The 26,768-nt window shown below is 45.2% G+C and overlaps 1 protein-coding gene across 3 annotated transcripts in view; it reads right to left on the bottom strand.

Annotated features, from left to right (window-relative positions):
- The window catches only part of TRIO (trio Rho guanine nucleotide exchange factor), a 375,721-nt gene that overhangs the window by 275,873 nt on the left and 73,080 nt on the right, over window positions 1-26,768 (bottom strand). The gene's annotated exons all lie outside the window — the stretch shown is intronic.

The raw sequence follows: 26,768 nt of genomic DNA, 5'->3' as shown, positions 1-26,768 counted from the left end.
CGCCCCCCCGCAGGCTGCAGGAGTCACGGGACGCGGTGCACACGAGTCCACGTGTGGTGACAGAGCGCTGACCCTGGGAACCAGAGTCACAACATGCACAGGTTACTGCCTACCGTGCCACGCCATAGGGAAAGACCTTGCCGCTGACATTATGATTTAAAGTAATGAGCGAATGGATCAAAGGGTTCGAATGGGCATCACAGAAAACACTGAAGTGCTTTTCTTCACGACACCTAAACTCCTGGCTCACAGAAAACCATTCCCAGCACGCAGGGAGTCGGCTCCCCTCCAACACCTGCCACACCCCCTCCAAAAACAAAATTGCTGAGCGTTTTTCTAATTTTCCTCCTGTTAAAATCTGTGACATGCCCACTATTTCAAGAAATCTGACCCAAACTCCACTTTCTCGCTGTAAATATCACTCTGTATCTCTGACTTCATCTGAATGTTACAATCACTTTAAAAGCCACGGAAGGGGCTTCCCTGGTGGCGCAGTGGTTAAGAATCCGCCTGCCAATGCAGAGGACCCGGGTTTGAGCCCTGGTCTGAGAAGATCCCACATGCCGCAGAGCCACTAAGGCCGTGCGCCACAACTACTGAGCCTGTGCTCTAGAGCCCATGTGCCACAACTGCTGAGCCCACAAGCCACGACTACTGAAGCCCACGCACCTAGAGCCCGTGCTCCGCAACAAGAGAAGCCACCGCAATGAGAAGCCTGCCCACTGCAACGAAGAGTAGCCCCCGCTCGCCGCAACTAGAGAAAAACCCGCAGGCAGCAGCGAAGACCCAACGCAGCCAAAAATAAACAAATAAAATAGATACAACATTAAAGAAATAAAAAATGTTAAAAAAAAAAAAAGAAAGCCATGGAAAATAAAAAGGGAAATGTATCTTATATGGCTCCTCCTACATGTTCAATTGATGATAGGCAGGCAGGATAGGGACAGTGGCTAAAATAAAATAAAATAACTATTCAAGGTAATATTTTAAGGTAATTTTGCCCAACAAGTAATAATAGCATTAATGCTAAGAAAGAAGAGAAATAGTTGGGCCATGAATTCTACTTCAAATCACAGCAACCTCTAAATTAAACCCAGGCAAGCAGGTGTGGGCTCAGCTTTGAAACAGTCTCCCTCTTCAATACCTAGCTATCAAGTCCTGACCAGTATTACTGGCCAACTAATTATCTATCAATCAAAGGGCCTACGGGGACAGAGACGAAGCTGCTGAGCTCAGGCACCAGTCAGACATTTTAAGCACCAAGCTGGTCAACGAGCTCAGTGCCTGCGCAGAGGGCTTTATGTCTTCAGCCGTGCTCTGTTCACTTCCATGTGTGTCAAGGCTACAACTGTCGATTTCCACCCGACAACTGCTGGAAACAGCAGGTGTGTGCGCCACGTGTGCGCACCCATCTCCAGCGTGCCGCGCCGGCCCGTCTGCACTAACGCTGATTCTCTGATGTTCGAAGCGACAAGCAAGCCGTCTCCTCCCAGCCCAACTTCCCGCCACACCTACAGCAACGCGACAATACCGCCGCACCTCGCACTTCTCAGTCACTGTGTCCACGGCCACGTTAGGACGGAAGGCAAATACCTCCGGGATGCTGTCAGAGGGAAAAATCACTCTGTCATGCTGACAAGCAGGCAGGCAGGGGTTCCAACCCTCTCTCAGCAGCTTATCTCACCAAGTTATCCCATGGTGCAATCGGAGAGAGGCCTAGAAACTTCCCTCTGAATACCTGTCTCAGGTTATGAAACAGGTTGTTTTATAGGCAAATCCATAAAGAAACAAAGTAGCTCAGCAAGTGTTAAGGTTGTGGGATTTCTTCCTGGTGTCGAAGACGCTCTAAAATTGACCATAATGATGGCTGTACAACTTGGTGAATACACTCAAAAGCCACAGAATCACACATTTTAAATGGGTGATTTTTACACTATGTCAGTTCTATCCCAATAAAGTGACACAAAAAAAGAAAGGTTGTTTAGAAATGTTACAAAGACATTCTTCATAAAACATTATTCTGTAACTGATTATTAAAAACATATCTATGGAATGGAGGAGAGGTCACTTTGAATAGATACGGTATGATTACTTCTTCCCTCCTAAAAGCACACAAAGTTTTGGGATATACAAGAGTAACTAAAAGAGTAATAATGTTTACCAACTTGGCCAAATATTCCTCAAGAGAAATAAGTGCATATATTCAAGTTAAGGATTCCTGAACACAGCAGTTCTGTTTGATGCACTGAATAGAAAGATGGCTACTTACGAATTCATTACCTTTGCTTTGGCAAGTGGTTTATTACAAGACTAAGGCCTGAAAAATAAACACATAGCTTTTACATTAAGACTAACTTTTTTACATAAAATGTTTGTTGTCACTGTATTTAAAAAGCACAAACGTTTTAAGATTTTGAACACATTTAAAGAAAATACCTTAAATCACCATTAAATTTTTAGTTTCTGGGGACCTTTCATGCTCTGGCAAAAAGCTTTATTTAAACTGCCTCACCAAAGGCACTACAAACCACCACAATTCCGTATCGTTTGGACTTTAACTCTGAGAAATTAACAGTTCAATACAATTAGCTCGGTTCCTACCATAAATAAATAATTTGTTAAACAGGTGATCCTCCTAACAGACCAGGTCAGTCAGTTCAACCTTCAGTTACAATTTTCATGTTTCCTCAAAAATGTTCAGCTTCATCAGGGAATCCACAGAAAGCTGACATCCCCTATCCAAAAGCTTTTGACAACTTTCCTGTGAGCTCATTCCACAAATACATGCTTGTAGGTTAGAATGGGTATACATAAGTGCTAAAATTTCATTCGTGGTTTTCACATTTTGGCTTTGGAAGAAAAAATACTTTTCCTTTTTTCAGAAGATCTCCAGTTTGCATAAATTAAAACACCTTTGGACTTAGCAGAATGATCACTGGCCAACATCTTACCTCTGAATCGCTAAAACTATTACATTTTATACAGTTCTTTACAGTTTTCAAAGCATGTAACCAAACCAAATTAGCTCACCTAATGACTAACCCAGCCTGTAAGATAAATACATTTATGGTCTATACTTTAGAAACCAGGGACTAGAGGGTCAAAGATGAGACATCACCATTTACTGGAGATAATACAGCCCCAAGCCTTAATCAAATACAGGTCTTCCAGTGGCTTTTAAAAAAAGATCTGATCTATTTTATTTCTAGAATTTATTGGTTTGTATGAATGAATTAGATTGTATTATAAGATGCTTAAAATATACTTTTAAAGTATCAAAAAATTATCTGAAAAGAAATGTTTTACAAGTAGCAAAAGACACTTCCTAGGTTTCCAGTATATTCTGAATATGCCATGTGAGAATGGGTAATATTTTGTCGTGGCTTTGCTTTGTTTTACAGAGATACCATTTTCCCCTTAATTTCTTAATATATCAGAGTTTCCTCAAAAAGAACAAATATTTTTAAAAGAGGTCTTCATTAATACTTTACTTAGATTAAATTTTCCAAATTATTGGAATATATAATTTAGGGCAAAGTAAAATTTCTGTCTTTTATAGAGTTTTTATGAACTATCATTTAAAAAGAAAAATAATGCATTTTACCCTAAAACAAACAATATTTTCTTATCAATATTCTGCATTATAGACATTCCTTGAAAATAATCTAGCTTTGGAGATGAGCAGACTTTTTTTTTTAAAATAGCCATTTCAGATCTTTTTATAAATAAAGCACTTTTAAATGCCCCACAGCTCTGTTAAATGACCTGATATGACAATTCATACGTTCCTCTTAATAGGCTGACATATCTGCTTCCATGAAACGGACTAAATACATTTTGCATTGCAATCTGCAATCACTACAGTGCTTCCCTTTATTTGTAGATGCAATATTATAGTTAGAACAGAACTAATTTTCACAACTTATTTCACTCCCTACACTACACCAAATGTGATTTTTCAATATTGATTCTCTAAATACAGATCTCAGTATATTTCCCCCTAACTCAGTTGTGGGGTAAATCTTCCCCCAAACAGATACTGAGATTACAGGCTGGCTCACAGGAGCTATCCGCCTCTGACCAGCATCAGGCTTTTTACCAGCATCACTGGCAGTCTGACAACATGGAAGGTTAAACGTGCCAAGGCAGCTACCACCCTACCCACAGATAAGCCAAAGAAGAAGCATTTCACCCATTCACTGGTCTGGCCACCAGCTTCTAAGGTCACAACTGTCCGGTCCCAACATTCAGCTCGTCCAAATGTCAACACTGAATTGTACTTTTTTATCCTCTGCCCTTCATTCTACCTCTGATACTACCAGTCTTGCTCTATGGGCTTGAAGTAGTCCGTCCATGGCATCGTGCTGTCATTATATCCTTTGTAGAGTAAGTAACCTCATCAGCATTTTCAGTGATAATGACAGAGTAAATCTTTTAGGTTTATCAGGTAGAGAGGGAAAAAATGTTAACCAAGATCTTATAAAGTGATAGAATGAATTGTACTTTATTTCTACTCTACCCAGAGATAAGAGAGGGAAGGGAAAATATTTACTAAAGGATAAGGGAGGGGTGCAGTTATCTGCTTCCTCAAGAACTTAACAAGCTGTCATTTCAGGATGGTGAAGTCTTACACCTTGAACTGGTCTCGGACCTCAGTCACAGCCAAGTCCCAGACTTTCTGATGAATCTTATTCCCCACCCCTCCGCCGTGAACTAGATGCTTCACGCTTCTGTTCAATCACTCACCCCTCCCTGCGGAAGCCTGGTACTTCCCACTCAAGATCAAGCTCTGCTCTGTCCCAAGATCCCATCCGATCCCAGTCCCAAATCCCACCAGGTGCTGAAGCTGGATTAGTTACTTCCTTTTCCCACAGAGCCTGCCCGAGCTCCCCAGCTGCAAGTACAGCAGGTCCTTACACCAGTTGATCCTACGACATATAGAAAAATATTTTAGAACCTCCATGTTTTAAGATTTTCTTCATCCTTTTTAAAGTTTCCATTTGGTGAACTTTTGCAGTATACAGCATAGATGAAGTAAACAAAAACACAGATGTTGAAAATACTCATTTTTTTAAACTGATTTAGTGTGCAATTTTTTTACATAAGTGTGTTACTCATGGTTCGAAGGATGAACACCTCTCTCTCTTTCTACTCTGTGTGTGTTGCATAGGACATGGGGGACAAAAGTATGAACATCCATTCATTCATTTAATAAATATGTCTTGCACACCCACCAGGTGCCACATGCCAAGTTAGGCAACCATGTCAGACCGTTCCTGTCCTCATTGAGCTAAGAGTTAAGGAATGCAGGCACACGTGAAACAATGAATACCATCAAGGCAATCAGGTAGAAAGCTGGGGATTACAGGAAATGAAGGGGACATACTGGGGGCAGGGGGGCGTTGATGTAGAGGCTAAGATAGCCTATCTGCTGACATCTAAGATAAAACTTAAATGATGGTTAGAACTTAACCAAGGGGTAGGGGTGTAGGGAGGGCATGTTCACTGAAGCCAGAAGGAACAGAGGCCAGAGGCAGGTGGGAATGTCTGTCTTATTCAAGGACCTAAGACAAGGCCAGTATGACAGAAACATGCAATCAAGAAGGACAGTGACAAAAACACAAACTTGGCCCCTACCAGCCACGTGACCTCGACGACCATTTCGCATCTCTCATCTTTAGTGTCTAGCACCATAAAATGAGAAGAGCAAGACCTACCCTGGCATGACCGTCCTAAGGATTAGATAACTTACGTACCTCTTACTGTGGGGACTGCTAGATGCTGCTGCCAGTGCTGTTATAATTAAGTCCTTATGTTCCCGACTAACCCTTTGCCTGAATGATCTTGCACATGCAGATTTCTTAACAAGTATGTGCTTCCCCGCCCCCAAAATTACCTATGATAGTATGAGTAAATAGAAAAATTAATTCAGTCACAGGTTTAGGCCTATATAAGACTCTCCAAAGTAATACAAGTCCCCAGGATCAGAAAGGATCCTCGAGTCTACAATAAAATATATTACTTTCTCTATCTCTGCATAATAAAAGCTTTAAATAAGTGTGTTGCAATGGCATTTTGTTCTTGCATACTTTATGTTCTAATCGTATTTTATTTTATTTTATTTTTTTTTTGCGGTACGCGGGCCTCTCACTGCTGTGGCCTCTCCCGTTGCGGAGCACAGGCTCCGGAGGCACAGGCTCAGCGGCCATGGCTCACGGGCCCATCCGCTCCGCGGCACGTGGGATCTTCCCGGACCGGGGCACGAACCCGTGTGCCCTGTATCGGCAGGCGGACTCTCAACCACTGCGCCACCAGGGAAGCCCCTAATCGTATTATTATATTAAACTCCTAAGGGTAGAGAATGAAGCTGGGGAATAGCTCTGTACCTCTACTGCACAGAGGACAGGCAGAAGAGGCTCCCAAAGAGAGATCTGCTCAGGAGAGCAAGACAGGCCCAGGAACAGGTGTTAGCAACAGACTTTCAACTTAACCCCAAGGAAAGGTTTCCTCCCCTTCACTGACAGCCGGGAGAGTTCAAGAACAAAATGCGTCTACCCTCTAGTTTGAGAAAATTAAGTAGTACTGATTATGACTCATTACTGCTCAACTGTGAAATCCATAAAAATCAACTGACAATAGACAAAGTTGCTTCATAAAATATAATCTTAGGGGCTTCCCTGGTGGCGCAGTGGTTGCGCGTCCGCCTGCCGATGCAGGGGAACCGGGTTCGCGCCCCGGTCTGGGAGGATCCCGCGTGCCGCGGAGCGGCTGGGCCCGTGAGCCGTGGCCGCTGGGCCCGCGCGTCCGGAGCCTGTGCTCCGCAACGGGAGAGGCCGCAACAGAGGGAGGCCCGCATACCACAAAAAAAAAATAATAATAATAATCTTAACTCTTGTTTCAGACACAACAGCAGTAACACCTCCCCCTTCCAACATACACTTTTTCATACTCAGATTCACAGGTCATCAAAGGGTCTGGCCTGCAGGGGGGAAAAGGGAAGGCGAGGTGCTACTGTTGGAAAATGGACTTGTTCATCAGTACTGAGCATCGCAGGGTTACATTACAAAGTGAGAGAGAAGCTGCAGAAGCAAAGTGCATTTCTAAACCTTTGGGTCGTTAAAATATTAAACAATAGGAAACATGAAAGACCATTCTTTGCTTTTCCCTCCTTTGTAACATCTACCACTACATGCATGGAGCAGGCATTGGCAAGTAATTCGAAAGCACTATCTTGCAAGCTGAATCCTCAAGCAACTTCCTGTGAAAGGTGCTAATGTAGCCCACCTGTAGAACCTTGACATGCAGGAGCCTGCACTCCACCACTTTCTCTCTAGCTCAAAAAAATTTTTTAAATCAATAGGGGGGCTTTCCTGGTGGCACAGCAGTTAAGGATCCACCTGCCCATGTAGGGAACACGGGTTTGATCCCTGGTCCGGGAAGATCCCACGTGTCACGTAGCAACTAAGCCCATGCACCACAACTACTGAGACTGTGCCCTAGAGCCCGCGAGCCACAACTACTGAGCCTGCATGCCACAACTACTGAAGCCTGCGTGCCTAGAGCCCGTGTTCCACAACAAGAGAAGCCACCACGGTGAGAAGCCCGTGCACCGCAATGAAAGAGTAGCCCCCGCTCAACGCAGCTAGAGAAAGGCTGTGCGCAGCAATGAAGACCCAACGCAGCAAAAAATAAATAAATAAATATATTTTTTTAAAAGGCAACGTAAAAGAAAAAAAATCAATAGGAAAGTAAGCGATACTGGAAAAAGTAAATTGCAAATTTCAGTGCTTTGATTACCATGGGCAATAAATTATTTTCAACACATCTTACAAATGATAAGACTCACCACTATGTTGGAACATCAAGACAAGAAAGTTTACCCTAGAGAATGATACAAAAGAGAGAGGACCGGGTAAAATGGGGCAATACTAGGGGAGGCAGGGAGGCAGAAGGGAAAAGGCTGAGAAGGAGACCATGAGAAGGGGAGAGAAGAAGCTCAGAAGTTCTGAGGAGGCTTGGGCAGAGGGTGAGCTGCTCTCCCCGCAGCCCACCCGCCCTCTGAGAGCACAGCAAGATACCGATCCAGCCATCTACCTTTGCTCTGTCCTGTATTCAGAAATCTGTGGGGGCATCTGTGGTTCTCGCAAGGTTGGGGGGCGGGGAACGCTACTAGTATTTATAGGATAAAGGCCAGGAATGCTGGGCAGGAACTGCATGTGACACAGCCCTCCAACACACACTCACACACACACACGCGCACACACACCCATCACTAAGCATCTTGCCTGACTTTCCAATGTCTTGCCAGATATTTAAGGAAGCGAAAATCCTGGGCTTACAACCTAACTCCATTTCATGCATAAACAGAAACAGTGTTGGGGGCATGGTTCTTAATACACTACATTTTTTAGAAGAACAGCTACCTTGTAGATGGAGGAGATCTCTACTTTGGTCTGGAAATGCACCAAGAGCTGTTCACTTCGGAAATCATGCCCCCAGCAGCAATGTGACTCGGGGTTTCTGAGTCACCAACACAGCACATCAGGAGGTGTCCTCCGTGGACCTCCTGTTCATGGAGACTCCACACATGGGTGCAAGCAGCTGCAAACATCATCACATCTTCTGGAGTAGTGCTACCACAGCGTGATCTGAAGACTGGCTGCAAGCCCACAAGTTCCTTAGCACTTCCCTGCACTCAGATAAGGAGTTTGTTCAGCTGACTTTTTTTTCCACAGCAAAACTCAGTGAAGAAAGTTACTGGGGAACTTACAGACACAACAGTCACGTTGTCCCAGCAGACCAGCACTGCCAGTACCACTGTTCTAGTCTACGGTCATATCTCAGCATCTACGTACTTAAATACATGTTTGTAAGTTACATTTATTTCATTTCTTTTTTGTTAGTTAAAGCATTGGTTTGATTTTTAAAGTATACATTAATTACATTTCAGGATAGGACATGGAGCATTACACAGTATGTTAGAAACAGGGAAACTGGGTCTGCAGGAGTTAGGAACCACCCACTGCTGTAAAGAAAGAGAAGAATCATCTGGATCCAGCCTTGAACACTGTCTTCCTAAAAGTACAGGAAACCCACCAAAGTGGGGTGTGATTACCTGGACCTTTCCAAGGTGGTGAAAATTACAGCAACCCAAACCTAAATGAAACTCCTGGGATAGGTTCTAGAGATTGTCCGCTGAGGTTTGACAGTTTCACTTCATTTAAAAGTAGTAGAGAAAAAAAAAGAGAGACCGCTTCTCCTCCCAAGTCTTAAGATAACACTGGAAGGGACTGGCAAACAAGAACCCACGGGACAAGCCCATTCTCCCTGAATACTGCTTCTAAGCTACAACCACGGGGCAGAGTAGCTGTGACAGACACCGTCTAGGTCCACAAAGCCTAGGATACTCACAATCTGGCACTGACCAAAAGAAGTACCCACTCCTGTTCTAGATCAAACATACCTTGATATGTTTGATTTTTATCTTAAATCTGTTTTAGATATATAAAATCTATGTATCATAATCAATACTGTAAATTTAAACATCATGAGGGATGTCTCAGATAAGCAGGATGGTTTGAACTTCCTTATTAAACACGTCTTAGTTTTAGTCTCCTTGATTTCATGAATATATATCTAAAATTTCCTGTCCAGATTTTCGTTTGCCACAGCCTACAATTAGAATGGTTTGACCCCATCAATTATAATTTGATACATGCAAACAATATTAAGAAGAGAGAAAACTTTTCTACCAGGTAAATTCCTCTAAAGTCAAAAGAGTTCCATAAGAACAAGTGGTGATACAGCAGATATCAATTTCGTTCTCAAGAGCTTATTCAAACTGATGGGATTTGTGCCCATGTAAATTACCTGCAGTTAAATCCACATGCAACCTCGGGAAAGCTCACGTGACTGCAAGAAACAAGACCGGTACAGTGAGGTTTTTCCAGTCCTCTCCAGCCTCGAGCCCTGAATGCAAGGTTGTGTGCTGCTGCCCTTCCACTGGGCACTCTCTCTCCAACATTCCCCAGCCACTTGTCCTCTCATTCCCAGTACACGCTCTGTCAGTCACAGGCTCACACACTCACAGCTGCAGATTGATCATGCGTCCACTTCAAAAATAGCTTCTGCGCACCAGCTCAGCGTGGACCCCGGGAAGACTGAGCAGGAAATAGTCTCCAGCTCTGGACAGTCTTCTCATGGTCACAGCTGTCCAGAAGGGATCTGCCTCTGACACCCCCCCACACACACAGCAGAATTAAAACTTCGGGTGTGAGAAATTACATTAAAATACACAGACACAATTTCTTCCCAAACCTAACCAGGTGGTAATGAAAACAAACCCTTTTCTCCTTTTTCCTTTTTGGGGGTGGAGGCAGGGGGTGGTGTTTCATCCGTTCAGAAATCAGCCATCAGAAACGCAGACGGGGCCCAGCTCTCACTAACCTCCTCTCACATGGGCCCCCGCCCGCCCTCTGAATTGGGGGGAGCTCAGATAGCAACTCTCAGGGGCCTCTATTACGGAATACTTTATTAAATATTAATATGAGCTGTACTCATTGTGAGTTTCAAATACAACATATATGATATTAGCAAAACTGGATTTTAATTGTACTCTTAAGAGATTTTTCCATCACACTGAAAAACTAACTTTATTCTTATACTGTGACTTCTTAATGGAGGTTGAAGAACAAAGCTAAAGTTATTTCCCTAAATTTCCTATCTAAACTCAACAATTTAGGTGTTAGGATCATTACTGTATGACTTAAAACAAACCCTCCCGATACGATTTCATCACATTCCATACAAGGTGAAAACCACACGGGGCTCTGGGTATCTTACACACAGGTCATCCTCCCCAGCCGAGTCCCTCAGATGGAACTGTCTTACACTGTCTTACACAGCTTAGAGGAACACAGTCCTGAGCACACAACAGACACAAGAACGTCCTCCCTGACTGACTGCATTACACACAGAAACTGGAGTATGCTACGTAGTAAAATAGACCTGTAATCAAAACCCACTAGTGAGGAGGTGGGGCAGGCATGGGGTCACGCTGGAACCAATGATCCAGGTGACGATTCCACTTCACACAGCACCAAGGATGCCCCGTCCTTTACCAAAAGGTCAAGAGGGTGTTGTTTCTAGACTTTCTCCTCGAGCTGTGATTTATAGAAAACATCCTCCTTTTAACTTTCCAAGTGGTGGTCTCAGAGTCAGTTCCCTTCCCTTTCTGACACAGTAGGAGCTGACGGCTTTAGAGGCGGAATGACCAGGATGCCTGAAATTCCTTGAGGACTGAGGGGTGTGAACAAAAACCTGGCCTGGGGGCTTCCCTAGTGGCGCAGCGGTTAGGAATCCGCCTGCCGATGCAGGGGACACGGGTTCGATCCCTGGTCCAGGAAGATCCCACATGCCGCGGAGCAACTGAGCCTGTGCGCCACAACTACTGAGCCTACGCTCTAGAGCCCATGAGCCGCAACTACTGAAGCCCGCACGCCTACAGCCCGTGGTCTGCAACGAGAAGCCACCGCAATGAGAAGCCCGCGCACCGCAACGAAGAGTAGCCCCCGCTTGCCACAACTAGAGAAAGCCCGCGCGCAGCAACGAAGACCCAACGCAGCCAAAAATAAATAAATAAAATAAATAAATAAATTTAAAAACGTGGCCTGAACAATGAGCGCTTAAAATGACCCAGTATCTCCTATTTCTGTCCGTTTTCCCCAAAGCCGTCTCACCCCTCACTTCTTGGCCTCACAGGAGCCACGAGTTTATGAAAGTTCCCCCATCCTGAGGACACTTCCCTGGCTGCCGCCCTCCCTCCTCCAGACTCCCACCCCTAAGCCCTGGGGATGTGGAGGCCAGGGAGCAGGATGGCTAGGAACCAGCTGTCCCCTCACTGGCGCTCTCCCCGGGCAGCTCTGGAAACACCCCCACAGTGCGTCCACTGTGCGTGTCAGCCCATCAGAACACTGGAGGCCCAAGGCAACGGACTGAAGAGATCAGTTGTTTCAATGAAGACCTCTCGATTCACCAGCTTCAGACTTAATATTCACGCTTATCAGAAATCCTGTGTGTTATAGACACAGCCTCCATAAATATATAATTTGGAATAAAATAATACTGTGCAAAAGAAAACTATTTATGTAGACCCTTCCATCTGGATACACTCAGCCTGGAAAATAACGCTGCAATTTCCGGTTTCCTAACTTGAGGCTCCCTCAGTAAAATACTCTGCTCATCCCCCAGCCACCCAGGTGAGTCTGCTCAGGACCAGACAGCTGCAGGCAGCTGGCACAGCCCAGCTTTCAACCTTCACAGGGTCGCCTGAAAATCCACCTGTACTAGCAGCTGGCAAGGTAGCGTTTTACAGGAGAAAGGGCCAGAAGCCCCCTTCCCCTAGACCACTGACACCAGTCAGAGAATATCCCCACCCTCATCAAATAACCTGAGAGACCAGAGGGACTGGAACCTTCCCTGCAGGTGCCGTGCAGACCCGCCCACCGGGAGCAGTCGGCCAGTCTGTGCGGTCCCGCCTGAGGCCCGGCCCAGCCCGGACCCTCGACCCTCGACCCTCGGCCCTCGGCAGGCCTCCGGGCTCGCCCAGCGGTAATCAACTGCCTCCCCTTCCCTGACCCCAGCCCCCATTCAGTCACACGCGTCGCAGAGCTCTGACTCTTAAAGGGGGAACTCAAAGTTGACTTTTAATTTATATTCCCTCTTTTTCTTTTGATCTTTATTTCCTTCCTGCCATTTGTTAGTTCCGCCATTATGCACCAAGCACCGTGGCAGGCAGAACTCTAAGATGCCCCGTGACATCCACGCCCAGTGGTGCCCCAAGTATAATCCCCTTCCCTGGAGCTGGGTGAGGCCAGTGAATAAGACTGATGATAGCCTTTAATTTTTACACGCTTTACTTGTAATACACGTTATATATTTAACATAATGTTACAGAACTTAACGTATATACACGGTTAACACTGTGGTAGTCTATGCTCTTCTTTAATTTGAAAATGGGTGGTATGTCCTATTTCTCAGTTCTTTATCATTGTTCCAAACCTATAATTTCTACTTCCAGGCCAATATCCATTTAGACTCAAGCCTCCAGAAAACAACTCAAAGACAATCGTTTTTTGTCAGCTGAAATTTTTTCAGCTCTGAGTCCTTCCACTCTTTTTCTATAAAACTCGTTTATTATTTGTTTTGTATTGCTAGCTAGCAACTTATAACTCATCCATGAAAGCAAGCAGCCATCCAGCCTTCCAAAGTTACTCTCTAGCCTTTAAAAACTGTGTAAAGTCAAAAGGTTTCAGATGATGCTAACATTCTAGACTAGGTCATCCTCAGTGTTAACTTTTAGCATATTCGTCACTTCACTGTCTTCCTCAAAAGACCACAGGTTAACTTAGCTATGTCTCCTCTTATAGTAACTCAGTGTTGTAAAGTAACTTATAACTCATCAGTCTGCTCCATTTAAAAAATTATTTTAAAAGACAGATGCTAGAAATTCTGCTTAAAACAAACAATACGTATAAGGTTAACCTCAACATGATGTGGGGTTTTGCCTTCATATCCTTTCTGAAAACGAAAATATAACAAGTTTCTTCTTCCCTAAAAAAATTAAGAAGTGGAAAATGGACAAACATATTAAGATTAAACATGTAAATTCTCAAAATAAAGATATGATCTAGTAGAATATCAAAGAAACACGCTGCAACCTATGCCTGAAAAACATTTACCTCGGACTTCCCTGGTGGCGCAGTGGTTAAGAATCCGCCTGCCAGTGCAGGGGACACGGGTTCAAGCCCTGGCCCAGGAAGATCCCACATGCCGCGGAGCAACTAAGCCCATGCACCACAACTACTGAGGCTGCGCTCTAGAGCCCACGAGCCATAACTACTGAGCCCACGTGCCACAACTACTGAGGCCCGTGCACCTAGAGCCCTTGCTCTGCAACAAGAGAAGCCACCACAACGAGAAGCCCGCACACTGCAACGAAGAATAGTCCCTGCTTGCCGCAACTAGAGATAAAAGCCCGCGCGCAGCAATGAAGACCTAATATAGCCAAAAATTTTTAAAGTAAATAAATAAATAATGTTTAAAAAAATTGTACCTCCAACTACTTTTAGGCCCAATGTGGATGCTGCCTTCATCCAGGTACTCTGAAGGACATCAGGCAGCAGGAACAGCAAATTTAATCAGCTGCAGATCCAAGTCAAGGGTTTGGGTATATTAAGCACTGAATGCTTATAAAATAGCATTTTTAAGAGAGTGGGTACCTCTATAATCCAACTTACATTAAGACCAAAATTAGATGGGAATTTGAGCATAAAATGTCACGCATTTTAAAAAAGAAGGCAGTACATGTGCCAGAGAGAGACAGGGAGGGAAACAATAACCTTCAAATTAAAAATAAAGTACCTTTTTAGGGCCATAAAAATGTACAACTACCCAGCACCTGCCCAGCTTCCCAGAAACATGACCATTTCCTCTGGTTCTCACAAATCCCCTTGGATATAACTTCCTGCCTACACACTATCGGCTCCAAGGAGTTGCCTAGTTTTGAAAGAAAATCATTCTCCCTTTCTTTACATAAAGAAAGTATGCGGTCTCAGGCTCAGCTAGCCTCCACCTAGGCTCTGGAACTAGGTTCCAGAGTCTCTGCCTGATGGGTGGGAGACCAAGGAAATGCTGGAATGCAATTGACATCCCTCTCCTGCTGGAAAGCAGGGCTCGTTCCCCAGGAGCAGCTCTGAGAGTATGCAGCTGAGACCTGTGCGTCAATGGAGAGCGTGAAGCGAGCTGCCAGCGCCCCGTATATGACTCTGTTTACAGCATTCTCCCTGGGGGGCTCAAAACACTTGCATACATTTTGTTTAGCCATTCCGTATCTCCTTCAAGGTGAGGGAAGGAACCACTACTTTTTCAAAGATGAAATCACAGGTTTTGAAGTCTGGAAGCACTCGCAGGGCTAGACGCTGTCCGCTAACGCTCTTGTTTTACAGAGGAAGCAGCTGGGCCCAACAGCTGAAGCTGTCACCTCGGATCCCAAGACTGGAGGTAGGGCTGGACTGGAAGTCTCCTGCAGCGACCCCGCCCCGCGGAGGACGGGCCACCCAGTCCACCGTCTGCGCTCTCCCTTCTTCGATCTCCAGCTCTGCTCACGGAGGGCACGTGTCTAAAAGGCCGCCCTAGAAGCAGCAGTAACAGTACTTGCCTCCAAGACAAAATGCTTCTCTCTACAACTGTCATTTTTTAACAATCCTATTTTTTTCCCCATGAGGGCAGCTCCCTCAACCAGGACTGTTTACCTTTCCCATTTCATGCCACCTGATTCCCACCCAGGAGGGAGGGCCGACCTAGGTGTGAGTCGAGGCCCTGATCTTAGCATCTCTGAGACACCATGGAGTCACCAAATCGAATCAATGTGGGCTGCGGTGTCCTTATCTGTGAAATGGGGGGAGGAGTCACCTCACAGAACTGTTAACAAGGTTTAACATATAACAGGTAAAGTGCCTGCACAGGCAGGTCGAATTTCCTAAAGGCGCCCACAAACCCCTGCCTCGGAATCACATAAGACACTTGGTTAAAATGCGGGATCCTACGCCTGCCTCATAGATTCTGAGACAGAAGGTCTGGAGTGGGGCTGTGTTTTACTCGGTTTCCTGGGGATTCAAATGCATGCCCAAGTTTGAGACCCACTGCAAGGACAGGTTAAAGGCTCCCCAGTATCTTTTATTTTTGATGTTCACCACAAAGTAGATGATTTACTTACTGGCTGGGGCACAGTCTAGATTGCAAACAATACAAAAGGACGCTGTGATGAGAAGGAACGCAGGGACACTGTCTAGTCTACTGGCTTTCAAACTTTATTGACCTCGACCCACGGTAAGAAACATAGTTTACAATGCAACCAAATAAGAACACATATGTCATAAACACAGACTTCACAGTCTCACAAAACAACCCTTGGTATGTGCAGTGAACTCTGATACTTACCATACTATTCTAACTTTTAATTTTTAAAACACGCTGGGGCTTCCCCGGTGGCGCAGTGGTTAAGAATCCGCCTGCCAATGCAGGGGACACGGGTTCGAGCCCTGGTCTGGGAAGATCCCACATGCCGCAGAGCAGCTAAGCCCGTGCGCCACAGCTACTGAGCCCGCTCACCACAACTACTGAAGCCCGCGCGCCTAGAACCCGTGCTCCGCAACAAGAGAAGCCACCGCAGTGAGAAGCCCACGAACCGCAACAAAGAGTGGCCCCCACTCGCCGCAACTAGAGAAAGTCCGCACGCAGCAACAGACGCAATGCAGCCAAAAATAAATAAATTAAAATAAAATAAAAATTTTAAATAAGATGCGTAGGTAACAACCTACTGCTTGGAAAATAACCATTTGTTTTTTTAATATTACACGTTCATTATCTTAATAGTTCTTGAGGTCAGAAGTCTGAAATGGATCTCAATGGGCTAAAATTAAGATACCAGCAGGGCTGTGATCCCTTCCGGAGTCTCTCTGGGGAATCTATTTCCTTGCCTTTTCCAGCTTCTAGAGGCCAATACCAATCGATTTTATTTCCTCCAGTAATGGTTCTTCAACATTAGTCTGGTTCTCACGTAGAGATCCTGGTATTACACCGAGCCCCGAGCCCCATCCCAAAGGCTCTGGCACCTTACCCTGTGGGGCTCCAGGTGCCGCACCTTCCAGGTCCTCCGGGTGACGCTGCTGTAAGGTCACCCCAGGATGAGGAGGCCTGGCCCACGTCGAGGGCACGCTTTGAGGGATGACACAGCCCAAGGAGGCAGCTCAGCATCACAGCTGAGGGACAGTGAAGTGAGGAGACCTACTGAAACTGTCAAGCCCCAAACCTGGAGGGTCTCCGACGACTACAGCCCGAAGAGCCACCAGCTCTGACGGAAGAATCCAAACACAAGGGGACTCCATCCCTGCGGGGGCTGGGAGGACGCTTAGGGACGCTGCAGAAGGAAGCACATCTTTCCTCAGCACCGACATGGGGGGCTGAGTGTTCTAAATAACAAAGCCCCGTCCAGAGAGGCTGAAGAGGGCTCTAGAAGGAGCTTTTCTGCTCCGCGGGGCAGAGGAGGAGGAGGAGGAAAGCAATTGCTGGGCCAGCTTCTCACAGAGCAACCCCCCCAAAAATTACAGGAAAAGAAACAAATACTCTCCATCCCTCCCCACCCCACATACCCACCCCAAAGCACCTGGCCCTAAACTTAGTCTTCATATGCTGTTGGCTCTGCTGAAATCCTAGTCGTGCTTTTCCATTTAACAAACATTCCCCAGTGTCATGTCACCGCACTGGCCACGACCGATTTCGACAAACTCCGGGCCGCCTGCTTTCACCTCGGCCCGGGTCTCTCTCTTCATTCACCTCTGACTGCATCAGAAACGGAGGCACTTCCTTTTCAACCCTGTAAACTCGACACGGAAGCGCAAAGCCACAGCCTCCCTCGGTGAGGCGGCCCTACCCGACTGACAGGCCTTCAACGCGCAACACTGCGAACAGACGCGCTGCGGCCAGCGCCGACTGCACGAGCGTCCCAGTGCGATAGCCCCAGCCTCTCTGCAGGGTTTTACTTATCTAGGAGAGCTCATCAGCCTTCGCAGTGACCGTTTCCCACGATTCTCCTGCAATCAGAGTTCTGTTGGATGCAGAAGGCTGGCGTGGGGTCGGGGCTCCGGGCCGCTGTGCAATCAATGTGCCTGCGACTCCCCCATGTGCTGAGGGGGGCGCGGCGCTGCGAGGGGGCAGGTCTGGTGGCTCCGCCACCACTGCTGTGAGCGCCAGAGGCAGAGCCCTGCCCAGAGCGCCCTCCGCCTCCCCCTTCAAAGGAGACTGAGATTTTATTTTTCCTTGCGGACTGCAGTATCCCCGTATCCTCGGGGGTTTGGTTCCAGGAGCCTCTGGGGATGCCTAAGTCCCACAGTCAGCCCTCCATGACCACGGCTCCGGATCCACGGATCCAACCAACGCAGATCGTGCAGTACTGTATTTATTACTGAAAAACATCTGTGTATAAGTGGACCCGGGCAGTCCAAACTGTTGCTCGACAGTCAACTGGACTCTATTTTTTGTATTTTGATAGCCCTTTTGTGATACACAGCTGACTCTCAGAGAGTCACGTAGCTCAGGTCCTTGGATGCTAATTGTTGGAAAGGTTAAGAATTGTTTCAAATTAAAATATGTCACAGCATTGAACCAATGTTTCTTTGGGGGCCTTAACACCAGCCTCTTACATGTGTCATTATGGTTTCATAATTAAATAATGAAAATTACTTTAACAATCATGAGACGCTCCTTGGTCACAGGCACCATCCTAAGCTCTTTACGCAGACAACTTCGCTGAATCATCCAACAACCTTCCACTGTGGATCAGTCACCAACTGAGGCACAGAGAGGGCAAGAGCTTGCTGGAGATCACACAGCAGAAGGCTGGGAGCCCTGGCACACTGAGCACACTGAGAGTCCTGCACTCCTTTGTCCATTCTTCTGCTTTTCTTTTTTTTTAAACCACATTTACATCTTTTTTTTAATTTATTTATTTTTGGCTGTGTTGGGTCTTTGTTGCTGGGCGTGGGCTTCCTCTAGTTGTGGCGAGAGGGGGCTACTCTTCATTGCGGTCACAGTCTTCTCATTGTCGTGGCTTCTCTTGTTGCGGAGCACGGGCTCTAGGCCCGCGGGCCTTAGCAGTTGCGGCACGCGGGCCCAGTAGTTGTGGCTCGCGGGCTCTAGAGCGCAGGCTCAGTAGTTGTGGCGCGCGGGCTCAGTTGCTCCGCGGCACGTGGGATCCTCCCGGACCAGGGCTCGAACCCGCGTCCCCTGCATCGGCAGGCGGATTCTTAACCACTGCGCCACCAGGGAAGCCCTACGGAGTGTTTTTTAATGTTTGATTTCAAACTTGTAAAATGTTATTCATTTAATATTTTCCCAAACCTTTGACTCCCAACCTTAGACTAACATCACTAGCATCGGTAACATAAAAAAAAGAAGATATTTTCAGACTTCTCAATGAGAAACTGAGCAGTGTCGCGGCCGTGGGCCCCACAGAAAGGGCCCATGACCCTGAGCGGTGCCGTGGCCACCACAGGCGCCCGCACTTCTGGAATGTGACCTGAGTTTGAAAGAGCTGCTCACGGTTTTCCTTTACCATTTTCTCATTAACTAGGTCAAGCGTGCCCTTGTCATCGTTGAGAAAATGCAATTTTCCTGTAAGTGAGAAATCTGACTTCAGCAACTAAGCGCGTCTGTGACTGCGCAAACTGCGCCGGAGCCTCGCTGGACCCCTAATCCCACCTGCGAACACTTTCTACTTGGGGTGTGGGGAGGGGAGGAAGAAACACCGATGACATGGGGACACTCAAATGACCACTCTCACCCGTCCTGAGAAGAAGGGGAGGCGGAGAAGTGCCCGGAAGGGCCACGGCCAACGGTAAGAAAGGGACCCAAAAAGGGTGCATCTTCACATGCAGAGATGTGTTTCCTGACTGTGTGCTCCCCTGGAGACCATGACAGGACAGAGTCACACACCTGAGACAGTGGACCCTGAGGGGCCGGGGGGCAGTGATCACACTCTGTATGGGGGCTAGCATTTGGAGTTCTGCTTTTTTTCAATTCCTGGCTCTAGGTAATCCTAATAACAAACATCCACTCGAAAATGAGGAATGGAGGACGTAGGACACAGCAAAACGGACGCGTCGTCGGAGAACCTAAGGTGTTTCCCCACCACCTCACACTCGCATCTCCTCCTCAGTCTGCACGTCCAGGCCACTGCACCCATGCCCTGAAGCCGGGGGTCCCCGAGGCCTCTTCATCCCACAGGGGGTTTCTGGTGGCATCCGAGGGTCTTGAGAGGTGTGGCCAAGCAGGTAGGAGCCTGGCTCTGGGGCCGGGCTGCTTGATTCGAATGCTTGCTTCTCCTGCCCAGCCTTGGGGCCCCAGGCTGCCACCCACCCCACAAGGTTATCATAAGGATTTGGCTAAGCAAGACAAATGGGCCAGTGATAAGAAAAGAGGGAAAACAAATGCACTGACCTGGTTCAGGACACACTCAGGTAGTTTCCCCCAAATTATGGAATCATGTTAAAAGATAAACATGCCAATTTACACTGCTGCTTCCACACTAGCACGTGCCAAAAGGAATTACACAGACAACAAACAGTAGGCCATATGATGCACAGGGTCTTTAAAATCCAAGAGGTATGGCTCAAATCCACCATACGGAAGTTTACGCGCTGGAAGAAAAGTCTCTTCATCATCGAGATACCTCAGTGTTGCTAACGGGAGAATTCGGAACCAGAGGTGATTTCTAAGAAATAATCAATACTCCAACAACCATTCAGCTCCCTCTGAATAGGTGGGGTATACAACACAAACCCCAGCCATCCACGAAAGGTGAAGCAAACACAGGAACGAAGATAAAAATCACCTTGTCTGAAACACCACTTCTTCTTTTCAAATAATCGTATAAATAAATGGGCACACAAGACGAACCCCAATGTTTGGACAAGTGGGACCCTATGGCCAGCACTGGACAAACGCTAATGGAGGCGGGACCAAGCCCATTCATAAATTCTAGAAGGGAAAACAGTGCCTGAAGTGTTTCCATAGTCAAACCAGATCACGGGGCAGATTCAGAGAACCCTGACAAACGTATGGAAGGAAAGACTTTTCTACAGGCTAGCTAAGACAATGAAAAGTCATGATCACAATCTGAACAGCCATCTAAGCTCTTGCTATGTGCCAAGCTCTGCATGGATTATCTCACTGAACCATCAAGATAACACTAAGAAGCAGATACCATTTATCACTCCTGATTCACAGAGAAGGTAAACTAGATGCCCAAGACCAAACAGCTATAGAGTGAGGGGTGGGTTCAAAGCTGACTCCAGAACACAAGTTCTTAATCACTAAAGTGTAAATAAATAAAAAATAATCAAATCAGCATAAATCAATAACCAGTTCTTAACACTAGTTTCTAGTCTGAAACCCAGTTGTCTATTTAGAAAGAACAAGACCAGTGATTTGGTTTCTCAATTTCTACATATAAAACTTTGGAGGAGTAGAATTTAACTCATGTCATCGGTGAAAACGCAAATAAAGACTTGTGCACACAAATGAGAGCACACACTTCCTGAGATCACTACATCAGAGCTAGAGAGAACTTAGGGGTCATTTAGCAGAGTCTTCATTTTATGGATGAAAAATCAAGGTTCAGAGAAGGTGAATAAAGTTCCGAAGGTCACATATAAGGAATCCAGGTCAAAACAAAGCTGAAGGGAAAAAGAAAATGAAATTTTTATCACTAGCACGTTCACTGGTAAAATATAATAAAGTGCAGTACACTTCTAGGCTATTTTACTTATGTAAATTCATTTTTCTGTTCTTACTACCGAACTAAGCATTCTACTACTTTAATGTAAAAGAAAAGAAAAAAAAAAAAAAACCCACTATACTGCTGATTTGAAATCAATGAGTGAGGCAAAATGATCTAAGATAGGATGTGTTTCATTACCTAAGGGGTTTCCTTCACGCAGGTCAGAAGCAAACAGAACGTACCCTAGTCTATACACATACATCGACTGATACCAATTGACAAATCAATGAGGTCCTATATCATCATCAAACCGAAATATAACACTCAGTTTAATCCATCCATTAAAAGATCATTACGTGAAATAAAGTGACAATAGAAATTGATTTCTGATTTGTATTATAATAGGTTTTCATTCCTTCTGCTGTATTCTTTCTAGCTTTCTAGCAAGCTATGAGAGATGTAGACTTAAAACAATAGATTATTCGTAACCTTTTCAAAAAGCTGTGTGTAGGTCAGGTTAACCTGTATTTCCAAATCACCCTGAGATCACGCTATGGGCTTGTGAGACTTGAACCAAGAGCCTCAGTTTCCCTGTCTGTGAATTGAGGCAGGAGAGACGCATCTTCCAGTGGCCCTGCCTAGGTGACCTACGGCCTCTCCTTCCTTAAGACCTGGAGGTTCGTCCGATTGTGAACACCAAGGCTTAGTGGTCTGCCAGGTTAGCCAGAAGACACCAACGCCAACAAATCATTGCCAGCCTTTGCGATGGCACCCAGTCCTTCTCTAGCTTTTCATACATGTGTGATTGAAAGAAAAAGGAAACTGACCACTTTCATAGGAGCACACTGTAGGTTACAACCATGCCGAGATAGTCTGGGGCTCGTCCGACTGTGCCTTCCTTCTCAATGTGACCACTAGTCGTCTGGTCAGTTAATTTTTAACTAAGTCCGTTAAAGCAGGAAGCCATTATAAAGACACCCATTAAAGAGTCTGTCTCTTTCCTCCTCCTGCTCATATGACACAATGCCAAGTCCACTTTAAGAGCCTGGCCCCTTATTTCTGGACCTGGGCTAAGGTCTTTTCTTTGAGTATGAAGCCCTGGATGGGACGTCTTCACTGGCTTACTTGCATAAACCCGAATATGCCAATTCTAGTATTGGTCCTCAAACGGAGCTGGCATATAGAGTCACTCCATTAGAAAGCTAAGGGCAAAATGCTTACAGATACTTACCAAAATTTCCCTTTTTACAATGGTCTCTCCCACACTTGATATGACAGTTTATTTTAAATGCATTGCCTTTATCAAGTCTTCCCATATCATTCACTTTAGCTTTTACAGAAATTTATTCTTTTCCCACTCACGTCTTAAACACTTAGATAACTTTATTTTTTTTTTTTTTTGCGGTACGCGTGCCTCTCACTGCTGTGGCCTCTCCCGTTGCGGAGCACAGGCTCCGGACGCGCAGGCGCAGCGGCCACGGCTCACGGGCCCAGCCGCTCCGCGGCACGTGGGATCCTCCCGGACCGGGGCGCGAACCCGCGTCCCCTGCCTCGGCAGGCGGACTCTCAACCCCTGCGCCACCAGGGAAGCCCTAGATAACATTTCATTAAATTATATACTGATAGTGAAAGTACACCTGACATAAACGAGTTTGGAAACAAACATGGCTAAAGTGCACCTACTCAACGGGTGAGCACCAAGTGCCCTAGCTTTTGCTAAGCTACATGCTCTCCTCTCCCAACAGCTAGTTAACTACCGGTTAATATTCCTTTCTAAGAAGGAGAAGAGGCGGAGGGGGAGGGGCGGAGAGGAGGAGGGAGGGGGAAATGTATCTTCCTTCCCCTTCATTGCACTCACAGGCATCCTCTGCCCTCATTTAAATTACTGATGTTTTTAAGTACAAAGCAGACTTGTTTCACTCTCCTCCTTGTCAGTGTTTGTAAGGTTATTTGCACAAAACAAACATCTAGGAGGAGGAAGAACCTCTCACCTGTTCTGAATGCCTCTAACATATACCACTGGTGTCCCTCATGGGACTCAAACCTTTCTTAGAGGCAACACATTTTACATCAGGAGATCAGACCACTAGTCTCAACTCCGTCACTGACTGTATACTGCTTTCATCAAAGCTGGCCCTGTTGGGTTTCTCTGATTGCTAGAAAATAAGTGAACGGGTAGGAGTCCTGCACGAATAAAAGACATGAGAATCACTTTCTCAAAATTCCTGACCCAAATCAAACACAATAGGTAAACTAAAAACTAAAGCAGTGGGGTACCAAACCCTCTTCCTGGCCACAATCAAAAGACTTTACGTACCCCAGTCAGAATGGGACCATTTGCTTTGTTCTCCCAATCTTTCAGGAAAAGTAAAAATTTTCCTGAAAACTAAAAAAAAAAAAAAAAAAAAAAAAAAATCTTTCCTGTCTCTTCAATAATGCCAACAATTCTTACCTACCTGTTCCAGCCCTTCCTTGGGCACTTCTGCTATTTGTAATTGGCCCAGGCTAGCATTTAAACCTTGAACAGGCTTTGTGAAACACACTGCGTGCCTGCGACGTGATTCAATGACAGCAGTGCACGTGCGTGTCTGAGCGTGTAAGCAACTGGACTCGTCTTTAGACTCGCACAACTGTGCAAAGCTCTGATAACGAGTAGTCAGTCGCTCCTTTCTAGATGAAGGTAAGAGCAGGCCAAACCAAAGGACATGGTCAAGAATTTTTTTTAACAATTTTAAGAAAAGATGTCACCTCTTATTTATATATAAAGTGGTATCACAGGCACACGAAAATAAGAGAGCGTGTAACAAGCAAAGCCTCATTTAAAACAAGCAATTCAAAATTGCTTTTTTTCAAATACTTAAATTTTTAATATTCTAATATCAATTTTTTATTCGGAAAAGTCAGTTTGTTCCTCTTCTGTAAGTATCAATTACTTCTGTAAGTAATTGATACCCATGCATTCCACATTCAAATACTGAATTATGTCAGAGAGAGTGCTCTTAAAGGAATAAAGCTTGTAGCCAAGTAGAAGGAAAAGGGTTTTTCCCCCCCTTTTTCCTGATCACGGACTGGGCACTATACTGGTGATATCAAGTTTATTCTCACAGAAATAATGCTGCATTATTAATCTGACAGTAGAGAAAAGGTATCAAAAGCACCTTTTTGTGTTTCATGATAATTCTATTTTATTTCCAGGAATTGTGTACCAGTCTTCTCTATGCACACGCACACCCCATACCTAGCATTCAACAAATAATGTACTGACTGAGAGCTTTCCTAGCATTCAACAAATAATGTACTGACTGAGAGCTTTATTTAAGCAAAAAGATGTCCAAGGATGAAGCCAATACAACTCTGACCCTCTTAGAATTTAGTCAAATCAGATAACCAGCAGTTTCCACCCTGGCCTGGAGAAGCTGGCCGGGCGCTCTGAAGGTTCAGCAGAAGCCAGCCCACTGTGCTGGGCGGGGTGTGACTCTTCTGAGGAACCAGAAGCCCACACGCCAATCAGCGTGGGCCCTGGGCCAACCTGGGTGAACAGGAGTCTTCCAGGCCCTCAGAAACCTGCCCGTTGGTCCTTGAAAGGATGGAGCTCATCCACACCTATTTCTAATTCTTTCCATCTGAGATCTCTACAATAAGCATAACTAATACATTTTAGCCACTACTTTATTTTTGTCTATTATATTTCTCTTTATACTTTTAATTCCATTTAGAAGTTTTTTCCCTCATCGTACTGATTTGATCAGAACACTAAAAAAATTCCCATATTCTGTTTCTTAAACACATATCTATTTGAAAAACCTGTTTAAAATCATATCTGTATTCAGTTCTAACCCAGAGAGGACATCTGTGACAAAAAAGACCTAATTTCTAAAGAAAGGATTTTAAATTTACAAACAAAAAGGAACTTAACAGAGTTTGCAAAGGAAAGTCCTATATACACTTCAGCTGGTACATGCTTGTTTTAATAGTTTAATCTTTCAGTCACATGACAAAATATTCCACTGTTTCATATCTTACATTATTGTGTAAGTGAGTATGTTATATTATAGATTAATTCACAGCAGGGGCAAGTTTACAGTAATAATGACTGCTTATGTTGTTAGTACACTTAAAGTTAGTAATAGTAAACCATTTCAGAATATGGGCTTTATACCAGGTATGTTTATAAATAGGTTTATAATTACTCACTATTCATGATAAGCATTTTGCAGGCCCTAAGTATTACATGTTAACATCTGAACTTTCTGTAGCAAATCTCTGAGATGATAGTTCTTTCTGAGATAATAAACATCCATTTCTTTGATTCTTCCCCTTTTGAGAAACTGATTTTGGTAGTTGGTATAAACATGAATCACTGGTCTAATTATAACCTATAGTTCTCATTAGAAAGTTCGAAAACCAAGTCAAAAGGTCACAAAATAACGTTAATATGACTTTCTATTTTTTGCATTACAGTTGACCCTTAAACAAAGCAGCTGTTAGGGGTGCCAACCCCTGTGCAGCTGGAAATCCAGGTACTGCTATCTCTGCCTCCAAAACAAAGAAACTGATAAAGGACTCACCCCGAGGCCAGAAGCAGAGATAGTCTGGACAGAATCAGGGCTCAAACCCTAGTTCTTTGGATTCCACATTCTGTGATCTCTAATCAAACACACACTTATCCCCACACTTAAAGATCTGTAAAATGAAAATACAGGTACTATATTTATAGAAAAAAATCTGTGCATAAGTGGACCTGCACAGCTCAAACCTGTGTTGTTCAAAGTTCAAGTGTATGAAGAATCCTCAAAAGCTCTGCCTACTCCCTTACTGGCATGGCTACAGGTGGCCACCAGTACACTTGAGCAATTCCTAAAAGTATCGAGGGAACAGATCCAAGACTTGGCCTGAGGGCTCATGACGAACTGATGAGGGCAGGAGTGGGGAGGTTGGAAAGAAGGGAGAGGAAAAGGGGATAAATGGATGCAGGAAACTGCCGAGGACAGAAGAGCACTAACAGACGGGCTGGGTGGGAACAGGACGCCTCCTGCGTGTGCCTCGCTCTTGCCCGAGCATCAGTCTTTGATACCATCTCACTTACGCTGACTTCAGATTTTAATTTTAATCTAATTTAGAACTCCGGGACAATAAATAAGGCTAAAAAGAATAAGCTGACACTTTAAAATCATATAATAACTGATGAAAAGTGAGGGTGATAATACTATGGTTCATATTGAAATAAAAATTTGACTTTTTCCTTTTTCTTCCATGGTTTTCCTTCCAAACAATTATGAAACAAGAAAACATTGTTTCAAAAAGTATTGGGTGGGGGGCTTCCCTGGTGGCGCAATGGTTGAGGGTCCGCCTGCCGATGCAGGGGACGCGGGTTCGTGCCCCGGTCCGGGAAGATCCCACATGCCGCGGAGCGGCTGGGCCCGTGAGCCAC

The sequence above is a fragment of the Physeter macrocephalus genome, chromosome 8, assembly GCF_002837175.3.
Source record: "Physeter macrocephalus isolate SW-GA chromosome 8, ASM283717v5, whole genome shotgun sequence".
NCBI lineage: Eukaryota > Metazoa > Chordata > Mammalia > Artiodactyla > Physeteridae > Physeter > Physeter macrocephalus.
Note: the sequence above shows the minus strand (reverse complement) of the source record. Positions and strands in the feature narration are given on the sequence as shown.